Raw genomic sequence first — 17,715 nt, 5'->3', positions numbered from 1 at the left:
GAGGATCCAGACATCTCCATGGGCTGCTCTTTTTCCTTACAGACATTTTATTTGGGTCACACTCCCAGAGCATTTAGCGTGGTTCCAGATCTATCCACAAAGCAAAGTAAAGTCCCCACAGGTTAAGGACATATTTTAATCTGTACCATCCATTCTGGTCAGCTTAAACAATTTCTTCTGTGTACTGTTTCTGCGAAGCCTGATCTGGCTTACTTAAGGGCAGATCTGTCTATTTGAAGTGTCAAGGGAAACTGAGGAAGTCTAAACCATGGCTAGCACAGGAGCACCCATCTCACAATGCTCTAAGCAGTGCCTCCTTTTCGAGGTGAGAGCTACAACCATGAAGGCTGGTGCAGCCCAGCAGTGTGACTGTGGTGGCATTTCATTAGTGCAAAGCCCCTTCTGAATTGTCACTCTGGGAAATGAGAACAGTACGGGGAAGAGGATGCAGTCACTGGGTGTTGAGTATAACAGGTAATTAAAATATTCAGTCTACCTATGTCCCAACCTTCAGACATCCCTTTGCTCTCACAGTCTTCTTCCGGAGAAAGTGTCTGACCCAGTCCTCAAGGAGTAAATAGCTATCATGTTGCATAAGGTTCTCAGGCACTATGGTGATATGTGAAGTATATGAGGATAGATGGATAGATAGATCAGCTTCAATGGGACATCAATGGGAGTTTGGGGTGACAGTTTCCTTCTAGGCTGAAAGCATGTTGCTCCACTCCACCCAGTGTCATGGTTAAAAAAGACAGATGGAAAATGTCCAGGGGAGGTAAGATCCTAGAGAATTCTTAAAAATACAGCAAACCCTCCATGCTAGGGTTTCTGTAGCCAACCAGCATCTGTGATTTTGCACCAAAATGAGACTGCTCTGGAGTATAACTGACACAGAAGAAGAGCAAGACTGGATTCTCTGATGCCAAGAACACCCACCACAATACTTTGGTGCTCCCAATTCATATTGTGATGGCAGATTTTAAATCCATGCACCACAGCACTTTCCTTCATTTTCCGAATCACACCAAGCACTAAACGTGAGTTTTCAGGTTACTTGTGCCTTAGCTCCTGGCACTTTTCACTTTTGCTGATGTGATCATGGGGGTCAGAGCAGGAAGGGTCTCCCAGGTCTCCATGTCCTTTGCCCCAGTGCAGGTTTAGCCCAGGATCTCTTCTGACAAGTGTGTTATCTAATCTGCTTTGGAATGTTTCCATTCAAGAGGCTGGAGCTGCTTCCATTGGTATGTGTCACTTCCGTCACTGAACAAACTGGTAGAAAGATTTCCTTCTATCTAATGGAAGCATGCCTTTTTTTGGGATAAAGCCCTTGTTCCTTGCAAAGGAAGCCTGGTCCCTGAGTCGTTTACCCTAAGGTTGGACACAACACAGAAGGCAGGTCTGTAAGGAACAATTCTGTCTGATTCCTGGACAATGGGCCTGCCCATCTAAGTCTGGTTCTATAGATCTCATCATGGACTAGCTGAAAAAAAGTCTTTTCCATGTTTCCATGTTCCATGTATTATTTCTTCTCTGGGAAGTATAATCCTTTTCAGTCCTGTATTTCTTTGAGCTACTGGAATTAGCTTTCTTCCTTCATCTGTACATTCATTTACAATTTGAAAGGACAGATGGATGGATTTACAATGAGGAAGGACCGTGTCCTGAAAAAGAGGCTTGAAAATAATAATATTTACCTCTTATTTAAGGATTAGGGAAAGGGGAATGCAGCTCCCACTCCGGGGTTAATCTGGCACTTTTCATTTTTTGGTCTCCTTCATTTTTCAGCATGCTGAACGCCTCTCGCCATGTCTCTGAAAGCTGTCAGGGTAGCGGGGCTTCCTGGCTCGTGAGGCGCTCTGCTTCCCTCCAAGTGGAACATCCTTGGATTTCCTTGCCCAGCGACAAGAACCAGGACAGAACTGACTCCCTACAGACCAGCTTCCTGCCTGGGTGTGAATAACACAAAGACCAGGGCGTCCAGTGCAAGAGGCAATGGCTTTCACCTACAGAAAGACAGCTGAGATGAGATTATAGGAAATCTTCATTCTCAGGGGAGAAAGGGTGTCCTGTGACCTACTCCTTTTATTTTTTTAATACTTGATTCCTCTCCTCCAACCCTGAGACATTCAGTAGCCTAGTGTCAGTAAATCTATCTGGGGAGAGGCAAACTCTCTCCTGCACTGATGGCCAGTTAAGTGCAACTTCTACTGAAATCCCTGCCTTAGCTGCAGTTTTGTCACCCTGGATACTGCAGAGATACTAAAAATAAGAAAGAAAGAAAGAAAGAAAGAAAGAAAGAAAGAAAGAAAAAGATGTTTTAAATCAGTAAGAGAGTACAGATATAATATATTCAAGTGCTTTAAACAAGATGTGGAAATCAGCTCCTCCTTCAGTCACCTGCTAAAACCTGACTTCGGGATTCTGTTACAAAACCTGCTGGCAGAACCAAATGGAGAGCATTTCCCTTCAGACATGGCTACCTGGGCTGTAGTTTTTGGTGTCTGTGGTGGAGACAGAAGAGCCCCAAACACAGGCAGGTAGGTCAAGGGGAAACTGGTTTTCAAATATTTGATGTTGAAAATGTAAATGCTTTGTTCTTTTTATATCTACTGGAATATGATAGACTAGAGGAGACCCAGAGTGGTGTCTGTCACTGGTCTTTCCTCAATACTATTTACCACCCTGCTAATCTATGTGTCATCTGCAAATGTTATCAGCAGTGATTTCATAGCTCTATTTGCAGATCATTGAATAAAACGATGAATAGCAACAGGCTTAATGCTTGCTGATTGCTGCAAAACCCAGCGGTGAGGACCAGGGCATGGGCAGTCACACCTACTGGTCTGAGCCGGGAGAGAGGAACTAGAGCCCAGGGTCACAACTGGAAATGGGGTCAGGAGTCAAGACAAGGGCTGAGGCCAGAGTCAGAGTCAGGGGTCAAGACAGAGTCATGGGTACGGCGGAGAAGCAGGGACATGGAGCAAGGCAGGAAAGCAGGAACTAGGAGCAGAGGAGGTTCTGGGATAAGGAGGGCAGGAACCAGGAGCAAGCAGGAAGGTAGGGCTCAGGAATCAGACAAGTAGGCAGGGTCCAAAGTGGCAGCCAGCCAGGGATTCACCTACCTGCTCAGTCAACTTTCTGTGCCTCCTTCTGGTTTAAGTGGTGCATCAGAGCCATTTGGGGGAGGGGGGACATCTTCCCCCATCAGGAGCTTCATGGGCAAAGCCATAGGCACTAACTTCTTCACTACCCAGGGGATGCTCGATTCCCCCTCTGCCCCAGGCCCGTCCCCACTCCACCCCTTCCCCCAAGCCTCCACCCCCACCCTGCCTCTTCCCAGCTCCATTCCGCCCCGATCCCCAAGGCCCCACCCCGCCTCTTCCCTCCCTCTCTCCCGAGCGTGCCCCATCCCTGCTCCTCCCTCTCCCTCCCAGTGTCTCCTGCACGCCGCGGAACAGCTGATCGCAGTGTGCAGGAGGTGCTGGGAGGGAGGGGGAGGAGTCGATCAGTGGGGATGTGGGCAGGCGGGAGGGAGGCAGCTGGCTGCCGGTGGGTGCTAAGTACCCGCTAACTTTTTTCTGCGGGTGCTCCAGCCCTGGTCAGGCCCGCATGAGTCAGGGCGATGGGCAGAGCCCTTGGTGGGTTGGAGCTCCACTACCCCCTTTTCCCACTGGTTCCTGTGAGGTGCTGGGTGCAGCCATGGTGTGAGCACTGCCTCAAGACCCGCAATCCATCATACCACCAGAACCCCCCCACTGGGGAATCATTCCCCTCTGAGGTCTGTCCGTTAGCCAGTCCTCAATCCACTTAATGGGTGCTCTGTTGACATTGTATGGTGCTAATTTTATTGGCAGAATGTAGTACGATACTAAGTCAAATGTCTTATACAACATATTGCACACATTATATTCCATCTGTGCAGTTCCCTTTATCTACCTCATCTCATCAGAGAACGAAATCAGGTTTGTTTGACTAGACCTATTTCCATAAAGCCATGCTGACTGGCATTAATTATATTCCTCTCCTTTAAGTCTTTATCAATTGAATCCTACACACACCTACCACAAAGAATGCAGAGACTAGCATGGCACTGCCATTTGCTCTGGGTTATTCAGGAAGTCAGATAAATTATCATAATGGTCCCTTCTAGACTGAAAATCTCTGATTCTGTGAGAGGTGCTGACTGTCCCATACAAGGATAGAGACTCCATGGAACGAACTCAGGGCATACTACAGTTGTTTCCTTCATGTGGAGCTCTCCACACCACTCTGCGAGGCTTTGCCACTCCTAAGCTTCGCACCCAGATGTGCTGTTCACATCATCTCTCACTTGTGAGGTAAGTAGCGTGAATCATAGAATATCAGGGTTGGAAGGGACCTCAGGAGGTCATCTAGTCCAACCCCCTGCTCAAAGCAGGACCAATCCCCAACTAAATCAGTGCCTCAATAGCTGGCAATCGTTAAAATTCTTGGGTTAGAGACCAAGGATAAAATGGAGGAAAGACACCTGGGGAGGCAGGGAGCTGCGAAGTAACAGCTAGCCCATTAGACATTAAGAGGAAACAGATTTGCTGCTGGCACTTGATCTATTCTCTCATTACATTAAACAGGAAAAGAGAGAGACCCTGAAGGTGACGGGCTAAAGACAGTCAAGTCACTACTGGCCAAACAATGACATCAGCTGACAGATTAACTCCCAGCCGAGCTGAGTGGTGGCTTGCACATGAGAAGAGTCTGCAACCAGCCAAGACAATAAAAGGAAAAGTCTATTTCCAGCTGAACAAAAATATAATGCCAATCACAAGAGGACACAAGAATGATGCAGATCCCTGCGGGCGGTGAGGGAACTCCTGCCAAACGGCCCACAGCTCAGAGACATCTGCTCTGTGTGTTTGTCCTGAGCAGGCCGCAAGCTGGACTGCTTTCCTATTCCACAGAGTTAAAGCCAAGAACCCTGCCTCCCTACGCTGCCTGCGGATTTGGAAATGGCTGCTGGCATTACATGCCCTGCTGGACATGGGTCTGTTCTCACCACAGCTGCCCTCTGTATGTTTTGCTGAAGTATTTCAGACAACAAATTGCTTCTCCTCAAGATTCCTGCTTGAGTTAGGGCCCTTCCTTTTCAGTTTTCATTCTATTTCATTTTTCCTGGGAATTTATCAGTGTTTATTAGCACAACAAAAACAGGTGAAAATCACTGCAAAACACTATTAATAATTTTTCTGGGTAAATATTGGGGGTTATTTTGGTGGATGGAAGGACAGGGGAAAGAAAGTGTTCAATAGATGAATGCTTTGAATTCCATTCATCAGTGTGGCTTGCTGCGGAACTAAAACAACTCAGAACAAAATGCCACCTCTGAGTTTAAGAAAACAATATATCTCTAATCCCCAAATGAAACTTTTCATTTGAATGAACAGTTTACTGTTGTAGACTTAGAACTATTAGCCTAGAAATATTTACATTTAATAATTGGGCCACACCATTTGCAGCGCATACATTCAACTTCACCCTTTTCTCGTGTTTTGTTTTGAAGTTTTTGAATACTTCCTTGTGTTCTGAAATGTATTCTGATACAGATTTTCATTTTCTTCCCATTTTAGAATGTCAGATCTTTAAACCATTATCTGCTAACACCTTGAAATGTGTACGTGGTGGGATGAGATTCATCAGGACGTTCAGATGTGACGCATGGCAGAGTTTGTGTGAGTGCCTGTTTGTTTATTGTGTGCATCTTCTAGACTAATATGTAACTTTACTTCAACAGGCAGCTTTGCATATACACACAGACCATGCAATGTATTGTACTTTCCTAATAAAACAAGTAATTTTTTATATATTTGAACGATACAAAAGTCGGGAGAAAATCTGAAAAAACTGAGTAATACTTTTTGTAAAACCTGGACATTTTTCTGTAAAAATCGGCTTAACTAAAACAAAGGGTCTTAGTTTGATTATAGACAGGAGTTACTTTTGGCTTCAACACCCTTCTGGGGGTATAGCATAAAGCATGGAAAGCTAACCAGTCACTCTGCCATTCCTTCTGTTATGTTCACGGCATATGCCCAGGGACGTTAGATAAAAGCATAAATATTCTTGTTGGAAGGTTGCAGCTTACCATGATTTTTTTCCGTAGAATCCTAAAACACAAGAACTGAAAACAGAGTGAGACAAAGCAGGCTGCTCCTTAAGGCTGAGAGGCCCAACTCACCCCACCTTGCTTTAGGCTGGCTCTTTGCAAACTGACGGCTGAGACCATCGGTGCCAACTTTTACTTTTCCACAGGGGTGCTTCACCCCCGCTCTGCCTGAGGCCCCAGCCCCACTCCATCCCTTCTCCCAAGGCCCCACCCTTGCTCTGCCTCCCTCCCCCAAGGCCCTGCCCTCACTCCGCCTCTTCCCGCCCCCACTCCACCCCCTCCCCAAGATCCCAGCCCGCCCTCCACTCGCTGGTCTTGTCCCTCTTCCAAGCCCCTCCCGAGCTGCCAAACAGCTGTTTGATGGTGCCCCCAATTAGCTGACTGAGGGCGCTGCCAAACAGCTGTGGTTGGTGAGTGATGAGCACCCACTGTTTTCTTCCGTGGGTGTTCCAGCCCTGGAGCACCCATGGAGTCGGCGCCTATGGCTGAGACCCAAACTGCACACCTCCCTACAGAGCCCCTTAGTCTTCAAGCAGGACCAGGAAACCCCTTAAGCTTAAAGTGATAGCTTGTAAGTTGAATGCAGGCTTTGGTACACCACACACTTTCTAGTTTAGCATCCAAACAACAAAAAGTTTGCAGTTTATTGGGGAGATAAAACTGGGCTGAATTTGCTATTAAAGAGAGTACATGTCTTTGTTTGCTAGTCTGAGTTATGCATGGGGCAGGAAGGAATTACAGTGGCTCTCCACTGACTGGCCCTAATAAAGACCAAGCCATTTGGTCACAAGTTTTATCCCTAATTTGCAGCCACGTCTGCTAACCCAGCCCTGAGCTACTCCCGACCACAGACTCCCACTCACGTCTGATCGTGCGCTGGTTTGTGATGTGGATGAATGTCCCACAGGCGAGGGGGTCTCAACCTCTCTCTTCTGAGGCCCCCCATGATGCGATAAAAACTCCACAGCCCAGCTCTGCCGCAGCAGCTATCTTTCTGCATACAAAAGCCAGGGCCGGCATTACAGGGCAGCAAGCCGGGCAATAGCCCCAGGGCCCGTGCCCCAGGAGACATTGCCAAGGTAAAAGGACAGGAGGACTCGTGGCATCTTTGAGACCAACCATAAGCTTTTGCGGGCTACAGCTCACTTCATCGGATGCATTCAGTGGAAAATACAGTGGGGAGATTTATATACATAGAGACCATGAAACAATGGGTGTTACCATACACACTGTAACCAGAGTGATCCGGTAAGGGGAGCGATTACCAGCAGGAGAGCGGGGGCGGGAGGGGGGACCTTTCGTAGTGATAATCAAGGTGGACCGTTTCCAGCAGTTGCCAAGAATGTCTGAGGAACAGTGTGTGTGTGGGGGGGAAATAAACATGGGGAAATAGTTTTACTTTGTGTAATGACCCATCCACTCCCAGTCTCTATTCAAGCCTAAGTTAATTGTATCCAGTAATTGTATCCAGCAAATTAATTCCAATTCAGCAGTCTCTCATTGGAGTCTGTTTTTGAAGTTTTTTTGTTGAAGAATTGCAACTTTTAGGTCTGTAATCGAGTGACCAAAGAAATTGAAGTGTTCTCTGACTGGTTTTTGAATGTTATAATTCTTGACGTCTGAATTGTGTCCATTTATTCTTTAACGTAGAGACTGTCCAGTTTGGCCAATGTACATGGCAGAGGGGCATTGCTGGCACATGATGGCATGAAATGAAATGAAATGTTTCAGTAACATGTAATCAAAAATGTAAACTAAATGAATACATTCCTGTGAGACATTTCAATTTTATCGAATCAACAATTTATAACAGAAAACTGTTACATCAGAAATTTTTCAACCCACTCTGAAACTAACTTTTTGTTTGTTACTTTAACTATGATTGCACAACGGGCAGAATTTTTTCACTGAGCTATCATGACACCCATAGGTTTGTCCTGAGAGGTTATTTCCAGTTTAGGGCCTGATTCAGCAAACTGTTTTAAGCACATGCTTGCATGTTTGGCTGAATCAAGGCTTTGGAACACAGTAATACTCATGAGCAGTTTGGAATATTCCCTCCAATGCGCATTACTCTGCATCTGTCAACACTAACTCCTGAATGTCTTCTTTAACCCTTTCCTCACCAGGTTCAGCTCATGCAGAGGCCAGCAGAGCTCAGGAAGGCATCAGGCCAAAGAACAACTTGAAAAAAAACAGTGCCACACCATGGATCCCAGCCAATCTGCAAAGAGCACAGGGCAGGGGGGTGAGTGCAAGGGGGCGCACAGGGGTTGAAGGTGCTCAGAGTGCTGGGCCAGTGGATGCGCATCTTGGACTGACCGGAGGAGAGTCAGGAAGCCCTAAGAGGAGGATGTGGCAGTTGTCAAGGTCAGAGACAGCCAGGGTCTGGGTGACCCTAAGCAGCCGGTGTTCACACCTTACACTCTATTGTAATACGCCTTGGGAGGTATCATTTGAAAATTCATAACTCACTGCTCTTTGATATTCTGGTGTGACGTGTATGTGCTGTGTTTTGGGAGGTATGGATGTATGCTGGAATTATGACTAAAATGTGTGTATACCAGGCATGTCGGGAGAGTTGGTAAACTCATCTGCCCTAGACAAACGGATGTGTGTTTGCTTCTCTTGGTCATAAAGGCAGAGACAACAATGGTCCATTTTTACATATCAGCTGAAGGAGGAGCCAGGATGCTGTCTAAACGCAGCAGGAGAGAGTAATTTGGTCTGGGTTCTACTTTTCAAAGACTACATTGCAAAGGTTTGCTGGTTTATAAAGCCCTGGGGGGCTGAACCTCAAGATATAAGCAATTGAGTCAATGATTGTATATAATATTACTGTATCATTGTGGGATGTCTGTATTAAAACTCTGAGGAAATAGGAATACTTAATATTATGCTTTAAAGTCTGTGGTCAAACAGGGAGAAACAGGTTCCCTCCCAGACAGGTGGGAAGGCAGCTATTTACCTGTTTTCTATATCAATTAAACCTGATGAAATCAAACAATGGAAGTCCCATGTACATAAAGGGGGATGGGAAGCCCACAGGAAGAAAAAACAGCATGAGGTCATCCTGCCTCTTGAAACCAAGTCATTGAACTTTGGAAGATATAAGCAAAGACAGAAGTCATCCTTGGTATCCATCACTAGACAGACATAGGGGAAGGACCCATCTTTCTCTTGCTAGCCGAGAAAGATCAGTCCTTCAACCAAGCCGGGTAGGCTGAAGACTCTGGAAACTGAATATAGGTGAGAAACCTGCTTACGCAAAGATCTTTCCCCTAGGAAGACATGGAAAGCTGGCACCTTCATAGAATCATAGAGTATCAGGGTTGGAAGCGACCTCAGGAGGTCATCTAGTCCAACCCCCTTGTACTTTTGTGGAAGGTCCTGACTGAGGGAAAGTCAGCCAGTGCTGGTGGGGGAAATGACTGGTGTGAGAAACCGTCTGCAACAAAGCCTGTACCTTGCTAGATTAAGTTTTAGACTTTTAGATGTATTTTCACTTTCTTTTTCTTGTAACCCTTTTTGACTGTATCTCTTATCCTTGAATTCACCTACAATCCTATTTTACTATTAATATAAACCATCGCAGTGTGGTGTTTAAAGGGATGTGTGTATTTACCCCAGTTAAATTAATAAGCTGTCATGTGCTTCTGGATCTTTAGAGGAACAACTGAATCGTATTGTCCAGGAGAGGGCTGGATATAACAGAGCACATGCTTTGGGTAAATTTGGGACTGGGAGTGGGTTGGGGTCACCCTGTTGGTTATAAAGGTGGCTGGTGGAAGCCAGAGAAGGGGTGCAAGCAGGCTGCTGGGCTCAGAGCTGTTCGCCCAGGGCTGTCTAGCACACACACTCAGTGTGCAACCTGCTTGCTGCTAGGCTGGTTGTGTGTGTCCCATGTTGGGAGGTATAGCAGCAAGGCATGGTGAGGCACTCGGGGTACAACTCCTCAATAGTCTGAATTGCACCCTGAACCCTGTGACAGCCTGGATGCGTGTTTTGGAGTTGGGAACGGAGACAACTGGGCAGATGGTGGAGCTGATGCTGCAGGGTTTAGTGAGCATGCTAATGTCTGCAGGACAGGGAGGATGGCTGAGTTGCCAGGGTGCTGGAGAAGGAAGGATGGGGGAGGGGCTGGGTAGGAAGGGGAGGCATTTCCCCATGGCAGATCCCGGATGATACATTCTCCAGAGATATGAGGTGATGTTCTCCAGATTTAAATAGGAGGTGGCTGAGGGCAGCTGGGTTCGAATTTGCTTGTCTCTTGGTCTTCAGGACGCATTGCCAGGTCCATTGCTCAGGCTTCTACCAAATGCATTGCTGGGAGAGGCATCAGCTGTGTTTGGGAGGGGCTCTTCTGGGGGCCTGTGGAGTGCGGTGCGGTGTGGTGTGGAGACCTAGGATTGGAGCGGGATCCAGTGCTGTTTTAGCCTTTGCACAGTACTCTTCACAACTCAATAAAAAACAAATACCCTGCGCTTTAGATTTCCTTTCCAAAGCACTTGACAAGCATACGCTATTAACCAGCCAGCAGCTCCAGCGCTTAGCCAGTGCGCTGGGGCTGCCAATCTCAGGAGATCCCCCTTTTGGGTGAGACTTCCTGGATTTTCTGGTTTCAGAGAGGCCAGAAATAGTCTGCATCTTGGAACTTCCAGTCCCAGCCAACATGGAGAAGTGTGGAGAGGTTCACAGCGAGGTTCAGGTCACAGTTTGGATCCCATCCCTCATTCTGGGGTTCCTGAGTGATGACTGATTTGTGCAGCATAATTCAAGACATCGCCTACTTTTGTAAAACAAATCTTTGCAGCCCCACTGGTCCCAAGAAAGCTGGAGTTGCTTTGTCTATTGAGAAAGGAAAACAAAATCTAGCACAAAGCATTGGCGGGGGAAACACTAGATGAGCTCACAAGTCTTTTCCTCTGGGAAGGCTCCACTGAATAAAAACATGTCACTGGCATGTGGGGGCAAGTTCTGTTCTCCAGACAAGTAACTGCTGGTCTTGGTTGCTGAGTAACCAGACTCTTGTTAACTGTTCCTGACTCTTTGGAGCGGGAATTCGGAAGGCAACTGGATGGAAGCAAAATGAGTTTGGGATCCACAACCAAGAGAAACGTCTGCCAAACAAGGCAGCATCATGCAGCATAGTGGCAGGCCCAGCCCGAAGCAGAGGCTGAGGCATTGCAGGGCTAAACCATTTTGTTAGCGCTCATTACTGGCACAGCACAGGGGCTGCAGCTTATAAAGAGGTGTCTTGGCAGGGCTTGGGGGGAGCCTGTGGTTGTCCACAATACGGTCCCAGGTGCACTGGCAGAGTTTGGAGGGGCCTGTGGCTGGTGCAGCAGTCGCTGTTCACAGTATGGTCCCAGGAGAATTGGCAGAGTTCTATGGGGTGTGTGACAAAGCTCTGTCCTTGTCTCCGTGGGTCCCGCACTTCCTGGCGAATTTTGCTAGCCTCAGAGGCTCTCTGTGACCCTCCACATAGCCCTTCTCTCTCCAGAGGCAAGGGTCACAGCCTCCTGAGCCATTTTCATCATAAGCCAGCAAGGGAGGTGAGGAGAAGCCACCCCTCCTTGCACAGTCTCTGTTGTCTCTCAGTTTCAGTGATTAATCAGGGAGGGTAGGGGGGGAGCCCAGGCTTGCCCTGTACCCCAGGCTCCAGCCCAGGGACCCTAATAGTAGAAGCTATGGTAGCTGACTTTTTGGAAATAGGACAAGTACAATTCCCTGGGCCACTTCTGGACAGCAGCCTCCACTTCCTCAATATCTACTTCACCGTTACCTCAGGGCCTCCTTCCTTGCTCCTGAAATGGTCTGTACTGCTCAATTCCTCCAACAGCGTGGCTTTCTCCTACAGCTCCAGACACATGCATCCAACTGACTAACTGGGAGGGTTTTAACTACTTTCAGCCAGCCCCTAATTGGCTTCAGGTGTCCCAATCAACCTAGCTATCTTCCCTGCCTTCTGGAAAGATCTTAATTGGCCCAGGTGTCTTAATTGACATGGAGCAGCTGCCATTTACTTATCCTAGTACCAGGGATTTGTCTAGCCTGGGGCTAATATATCTATCTCCCACTACTTTTCTATAGCCATCTGGCCTTGCCCCGTCACAGGGGGCATTAGCAGAAGAGTTGCTGGCTTTATCGGCATCCAATACCATGAGTCCTTGACTTCCGTGAGCACTAAGTTTACTTCAAGGAAGAAAGAAAATGAAAAGAGTCAAGAAGACAAGGCCAATACTGTGACCGGCTTTAACTAAATTGCTGCAAATGGACCAGACTCTGAACAAAGTGACTCACTAGTTCAGAGGAGTTTCCAGAGGGCTCCTGGCTGCAGGAGAGGCATGTGAGGTGCTTGACTTCATAAAAGATGCACATAAATATGTTTCAAAGACTCAAATGTTTTCCATACGGCTGATACAGAAGGGAGAGCAGCTGGATGTTATAGGTCTCAATTCACCAAGGCACTGAGCATGTGCTCACTTCCATCTCTACTACACAAGCACCTTTCCAATTAGGCATATACTCAAGTGCTTTTCTGAACTGGGGCTGTATGCTGATTTGATCTGACCCTCCCTAACACTTTTGAACACACAAGCTGTATGGAAAATGTATTTAAGCCAGCTCCATTGCCACCTACCAGTAGAACTGGGTTACAAACAAGCAAACAAAAAACCCACCACAACAACCTTGGCTGTTTCTGCAAATAGAAATTTTCACAAAAAAATCTTGATTTTTTTTCTGAATTTTATTTTAAACATTTTTTGGTTTCTCATTTATCATTTTGCTTTTATCAGAGGTTGCTTTTGATTTGCAGTGGAGTTTGCCTTGGAGCTTGATTTGTAGTAGGTTTTTTGCACTGGCAATTTTGATCAGTCAGCTTGGTGGGAGTTTTTACAAAATTATGAATTTTCATTAAAAAAAAATTATGAATTTCAAAAACAAAAAAAATTGATTAAAAATATTCCACAGGAAACTCAAAAATAAAAAATCAGCCCCTTCTGGGAACCTCCAGGACAAAAACACTTTAGGCACTTTCAAAATTCACACCACTGGTTTAGACCTGTCCTGCTTCCGTCTGTTCTCTCAGAGAGTAATGGACAGACATGTCACACGACTCCTGGCTAGTACAGGATGTCCAGTAGAAATGGAAATTCATCCCAAAACTCTCTGGCTACTTGGAATGAGCATTAGGTGCCACCAAAACGACATCCTTCACCCCTGTTGTGGCAACTGAAGCAATTGATTTGGCCACCTGTGATGCCCCCCAGGGGTACCATGGGTTGTGAGGCACCTGACCACCACCTGCCCTTCGTGTGAAGCAGTCTTGTCTGGGCCTGCTGGGGGCTCAGTACCCTGAAACCACCCGCCTCTGGCAGCACAAGCCCTGCCCTCCAGGCCCCCACAGGCCTCGCTGTCTCTGTAAGGCAGTGACAGGCACACACCGACCCCTGAGTTCTCCCAGCGTTCCCTGCAGTGTCCAGCCCCTTCTCCACTGACTGCTCACAGAATTAGCAGGGCGGCTGTACCCAAGAGAACAGAGCACACCAGTGGTAAGATTCAGCTCAGGACCAGCACCTTGCTTAACACCACAGCTCTGAGCTGTACTTACAGGGAAAACAAGACTACGTTAATTATCAAAGAACAGAGATTCGAGTCACAGTGAGTAAGAGTATTGCAATCACGGGTTACATATAAAACACAATCAGAACAGGCTTTCTAGAGACTAAGCTTCACTAACAGGTTCATCTCCAGTCTAAAGTTTGCTCTCACCCAAAGTTCTCTCCGGCGTTTTTAGCCAAGCCCGGCTGAGACCACTATCCATGAAGCAAAATCACTGTCCTTTTACTTCCTCAGTGAACAGTGCCTGGTATCTTCTCTGCCCCCCCAAATATAGTTAAGCAAACCTCTAAAGTGCACCCCTCAGAGAGGGTCCTGCCACACGCTGCTTTTCTCTTCCTGTTAGGTTTTTTCTCTGAAGTCCTTACAATCCTTCATTTGTATTCAGCTCACACTAGTTATAGGCGACCCATTGTGAATGGGACAATACTCAATGTGCATGTAAACAGGTGAATAAACGTCTCTTGTCTGACAGAAACCCTCTCTCTTGTCTCTGCCGGTGACCAGTTCCGACAGACTTTAAGACCATAGTTTCAGTAAACATGTACATACATTTCACAATGCTACCGATGACCAGTGTGACATCAGCTTTTAGTTGAGGCCGCATATGACATTCTTTGGTGAACCAGAATGCACAGACCAGACTGAGGAGTTTCTTGTAGCCCCTCTGCATTAAGAAGGTCTTGGGTCACAGCACCTCCAGGAGAGACCCCCCAACAGATAACGTGGAAGGACTTTGGGAAAAGACCTATAATCATCTAACCAAAGTCAGGCAGAAAAGGACCCCGTGTGTCTGGACTTTGGACCCTCATGTGAATTTTGCTTGGAGAACTGGAATGTTGTTCACTGTGGTTTGAATTTACTCAAGGTTCTGTTGTTCTGAGTTAAGTCTCTTTGGGCGAACTAATCCTCTCATCAGGCTATCGCCCCACCAGGATGGGAAGTCTAACAAGGACACACAAAGTCACTCTTCCGAGCGATTCTCTCTGGGCTAGATTCTCAGTGGTGCTTTTTCAGTCTGAGGCCCAGTCAAAGTGGGATGGATGGAGCAAAAAATACTGTTGTGCCCCCTGATTCTGGCTCCGGTTCCTGCCTCCAGCCGATGAGCTGTTTAAAGTACACAGGCTGGCTCTGGCCCCAAGGGACCATTTCATCCGCAGTGCACGTCGGGAGAGCCACACCCTCCAGGCTGTGAACTTCTCCATGCTGGGGGCATGGCCAGATGGGAGAATGAGCAGCTTTCCACCTCATCTGCACTACATTCTCCCTGGCTCTGCTGTGGGGAAGGTGAGCCATTTTCCTTTCCACACCGTTTTGTCTTGTTCCGCTTTAGACACATGCCAGTCTATCCACCTGCCCCATTTTACTGCCCAGCTGCCACGCTAGATATGGTCTCCAAGATCATGTAGACTACATAGGCAGTGTGATCTAGTCTCTAGGGCACTGTACCAGCTCTATTTGTGGTTCTGCCACTGACCTGCTGTTTGACTTTAGGCAACGCATCTCCCTCCCACCCATTGACACTGCAAGCCCCTCAGGGCAGGGATTGTTTCACCCTGTGTTTGTAGCACACGCAGCACAATGGAGCCCTGATCTTGACTTGGGATGCTGGTGCTACTGGAATGTAAATAATCATTATATTAAAAAATATGTTAACAGACTGTTAAGGTTGCAAAGTTGAGCATTTGAAGGTTAGGAAATGTCAGATTTATGACTGTCAGTGACACCTTAGCTCGCATCCCCTTGTGCATCCACACGACATCGCTGTACAGGGCGCCTTTACTGGGAGCATTCCAAAGGTGCTTGTCAACATCCCGAGGTGCCAGCATCTCATTTCAGAGTGAGCTGTTCTTGCTTATCGTGTTATCAGAAATGAGGCAATCATTGTTACGGTAGAAAACGTACTTTTACCGTGATTTCTTTTCCAGCCTCTCATAACTCAATCATGGCTGTGCAGTGGCTTGGTTCTTTTGATGCAACCAGAATTTCCCAGCAGTAAGCAGCTGCTTCAGAGTTAGATGAGTCTGGAGGACTTGCACAGTCCCTGCATGTTTTTCTCCTCCTAGCCTGTCCGCTTGCATTACAGTGAATAATGTGGATATTTTACCTCCTACCACACTTTGGAGAATGGGTTCAATTCACACCTTGGCCAGCATGACCTTTGCTGAACATAGAGGGAGAGAATGTGGCCAGCCCCCATGTGGCCATGCATGGGGGGGAGGCACAAGGAGCTCCCCCCACTTATAGTCTCAAAGAGGGGCTGGCCACAGACTGCAGCCCTCCACTAGCTTCTGAACAGGGACTCCTCAGGTCTTTGTCTTGCACGCATCAGCCCATCCAAAAGAGTAGGTAGGCGGTGGGGCCACTGGAGCTAGCTGATGATGGAAGAGAGCATATTCTGCCAATCCTAAGATAAGGCCAGTGCTCCCCTCTGCCCCACTCATGTTGGGTGTGCGAGCAGCGCTGTCTGCAGCAGAAAACAAAAGGTAAAGATGGGAGCTAGATACTGGTCTGCAGTGTCCAGAACCTGGGTGTGTATCTGAGCCAGCTCCAAACTTTTCTGGGTTTGCCCATCGCTTATGAACAGCGGGTCTGGTTCTGGTCCCTGGCTCCACCCCCTTTGCACTGCTCCAATGGTAAGATACCTGGGAATTCCTCCTGCAGGCGTTGTGGGATTTGTGGGGGTTGGGGTGTGGCCAGTGTGCACTGGCCTCCAGAAACCCCCAGCCAGTGCAGTGTTCCCTAGGAATAATTCTAGCTGGTGTAACTTAGAGCTGGGGGCAGGTTCAGCCTGCAGGGAGCCCTGAGGATCATAGAATTTGAAAGGTGGCTGTGTGAGCACAACTCATCTGGACCCTGGCTCTTGTCCAGTGTCTCCATTGCGACTTGAGCATTTCTGTGCTATGCAGTTCTGCACAAACAGAAAAAGGACTTTTCAACTAGGGGGTCGTGTAGTAGCATGGGGCAGTTGTGCATTCAGACCAGAGTCAAGGGAACACCAAAGAGAGGTCTCTCTTGGGAGATGAAGAGGAACTCTAAGCAGGAGAGACAGCAGGAACTAGGATGCGGCTGGCTGTTTTTTGCCCTGCCATCTGGCCTCTGCTTTGGGAGGCAGGAAGATGCCTGCTCCCTGGTTGTAGTGAGGAAGGCTGTCCGTATAGTCCATCTAGAAACATGATCTGCCCTTGTATGGGCAGCGGGAAAGGTGTTCGTACCAAGATTGAAATTTCACAGGAAATGGAGCGATTCCCTTACTCCTGGCAGCACAAAGAGGCAATTTTCATTCTAAATCAGGCAGCTCCCGCGTCAAAGGTTCCACAGTGAAATCCCACTGCACTCGCTGCATGGCTTTTTATGAATCAAATCTTCATAAATGTCCAGTGCCCGATTTTTTGCAGCAGACTTCGCCTGGCTTTGATCTGGACTTGCCTGAGCTCAGCACGGCTGCTGCTGCCTGCCAAGCTAAAGAGAAAAAATGTTGTTTTCCTTAGGTTTGAAATAAAAAGGTTTTTAAAAAAGGGTTGGCTGTGGAGCTGCATGTTATTCATCATTGCCTCAGCCCTGTGCCTTTGCTGTCATCCAGAGCACAGACGGAAACAATTTCCCTGTGGTTTCCCTCCTCGGTGGAGTCAGACTCCTAGAAAACAAAAGGAACATCGGAACAGTGAGCACCAGCTTGGAGGCAAGGCCAGAGGCCTGGCGGTTTCAGCTCCCACACCATGGATGCAACTGTCTGCTGAGCATGGCACCCTGATGGCCCTCACTGCTGCCTTGTGCTGGCGAGGGTGTTTGGGATCTGATTCTGGGGCCTGGCGTCAGCCATTGAATTGTTCCCTGCAGGAGATGAGCTCTTGCTCCATTGCATTTCCCATGGGCACACCAGAATCCTACTACATGCTGCTTCGGACACGTGCACAGAATTAGGGAACAATTCTGACACCATAGGAAAGGCT

General features: G+C 47.5%; 1 protein-coding gene across 5 annotated transcripts in view; it reads left to right on the top strand.

Annotated features, from left to right (window-relative positions):
* Nucleotides 1-1,667: 1,667 nt before the first annotated feature.
* The window catches only part of FBN3 (fibrillin 3), a 312,181-nt gene continuing 296,133 nt past the window's right edge, over nt 1,668-17,715 (top strand). The window contains exons 1-4 of one of the 5 annotated variants that reach the window (XM_073323921.2): nt 1,668-2,537; nt 4,611-5,046; nt 5,604-5,705; nt 8,269-8,387. The gene's annotated coding sequence lies outside the window, so the exon portion shown is untranslated. Of the gene's footprint in view, nt 2,538-4,122; nt 4,338-4,610; nt 5,188-5,603; nt 5,706-8,268; nt 8,388-17,715 lie in introns of those variants that run through there. The other 4 variants (XM_073323919.2, XM_078850580.1, XM_073323920.2 and 1 more) reach the window with 4 other exon arrangements.

Source organism: Lepidochelys kempii, chromosome 25 (genome assembly GCF_965140285.1).
Source record: "Lepidochelys kempii isolate rLepKem1 chromosome 25, rLepKem1.hap1, whole genome shotgun sequence".
Taxonomy (NCBI): domain Eukaryota; kingdom Metazoa; phylum Chordata; order Testudines; family Cheloniidae; genus Lepidochelys; species Lepidochelys kempii.
Note: the sequence above shows the minus strand (reverse complement) of the source record. Positions and strands in the feature narration are given on the sequence as shown.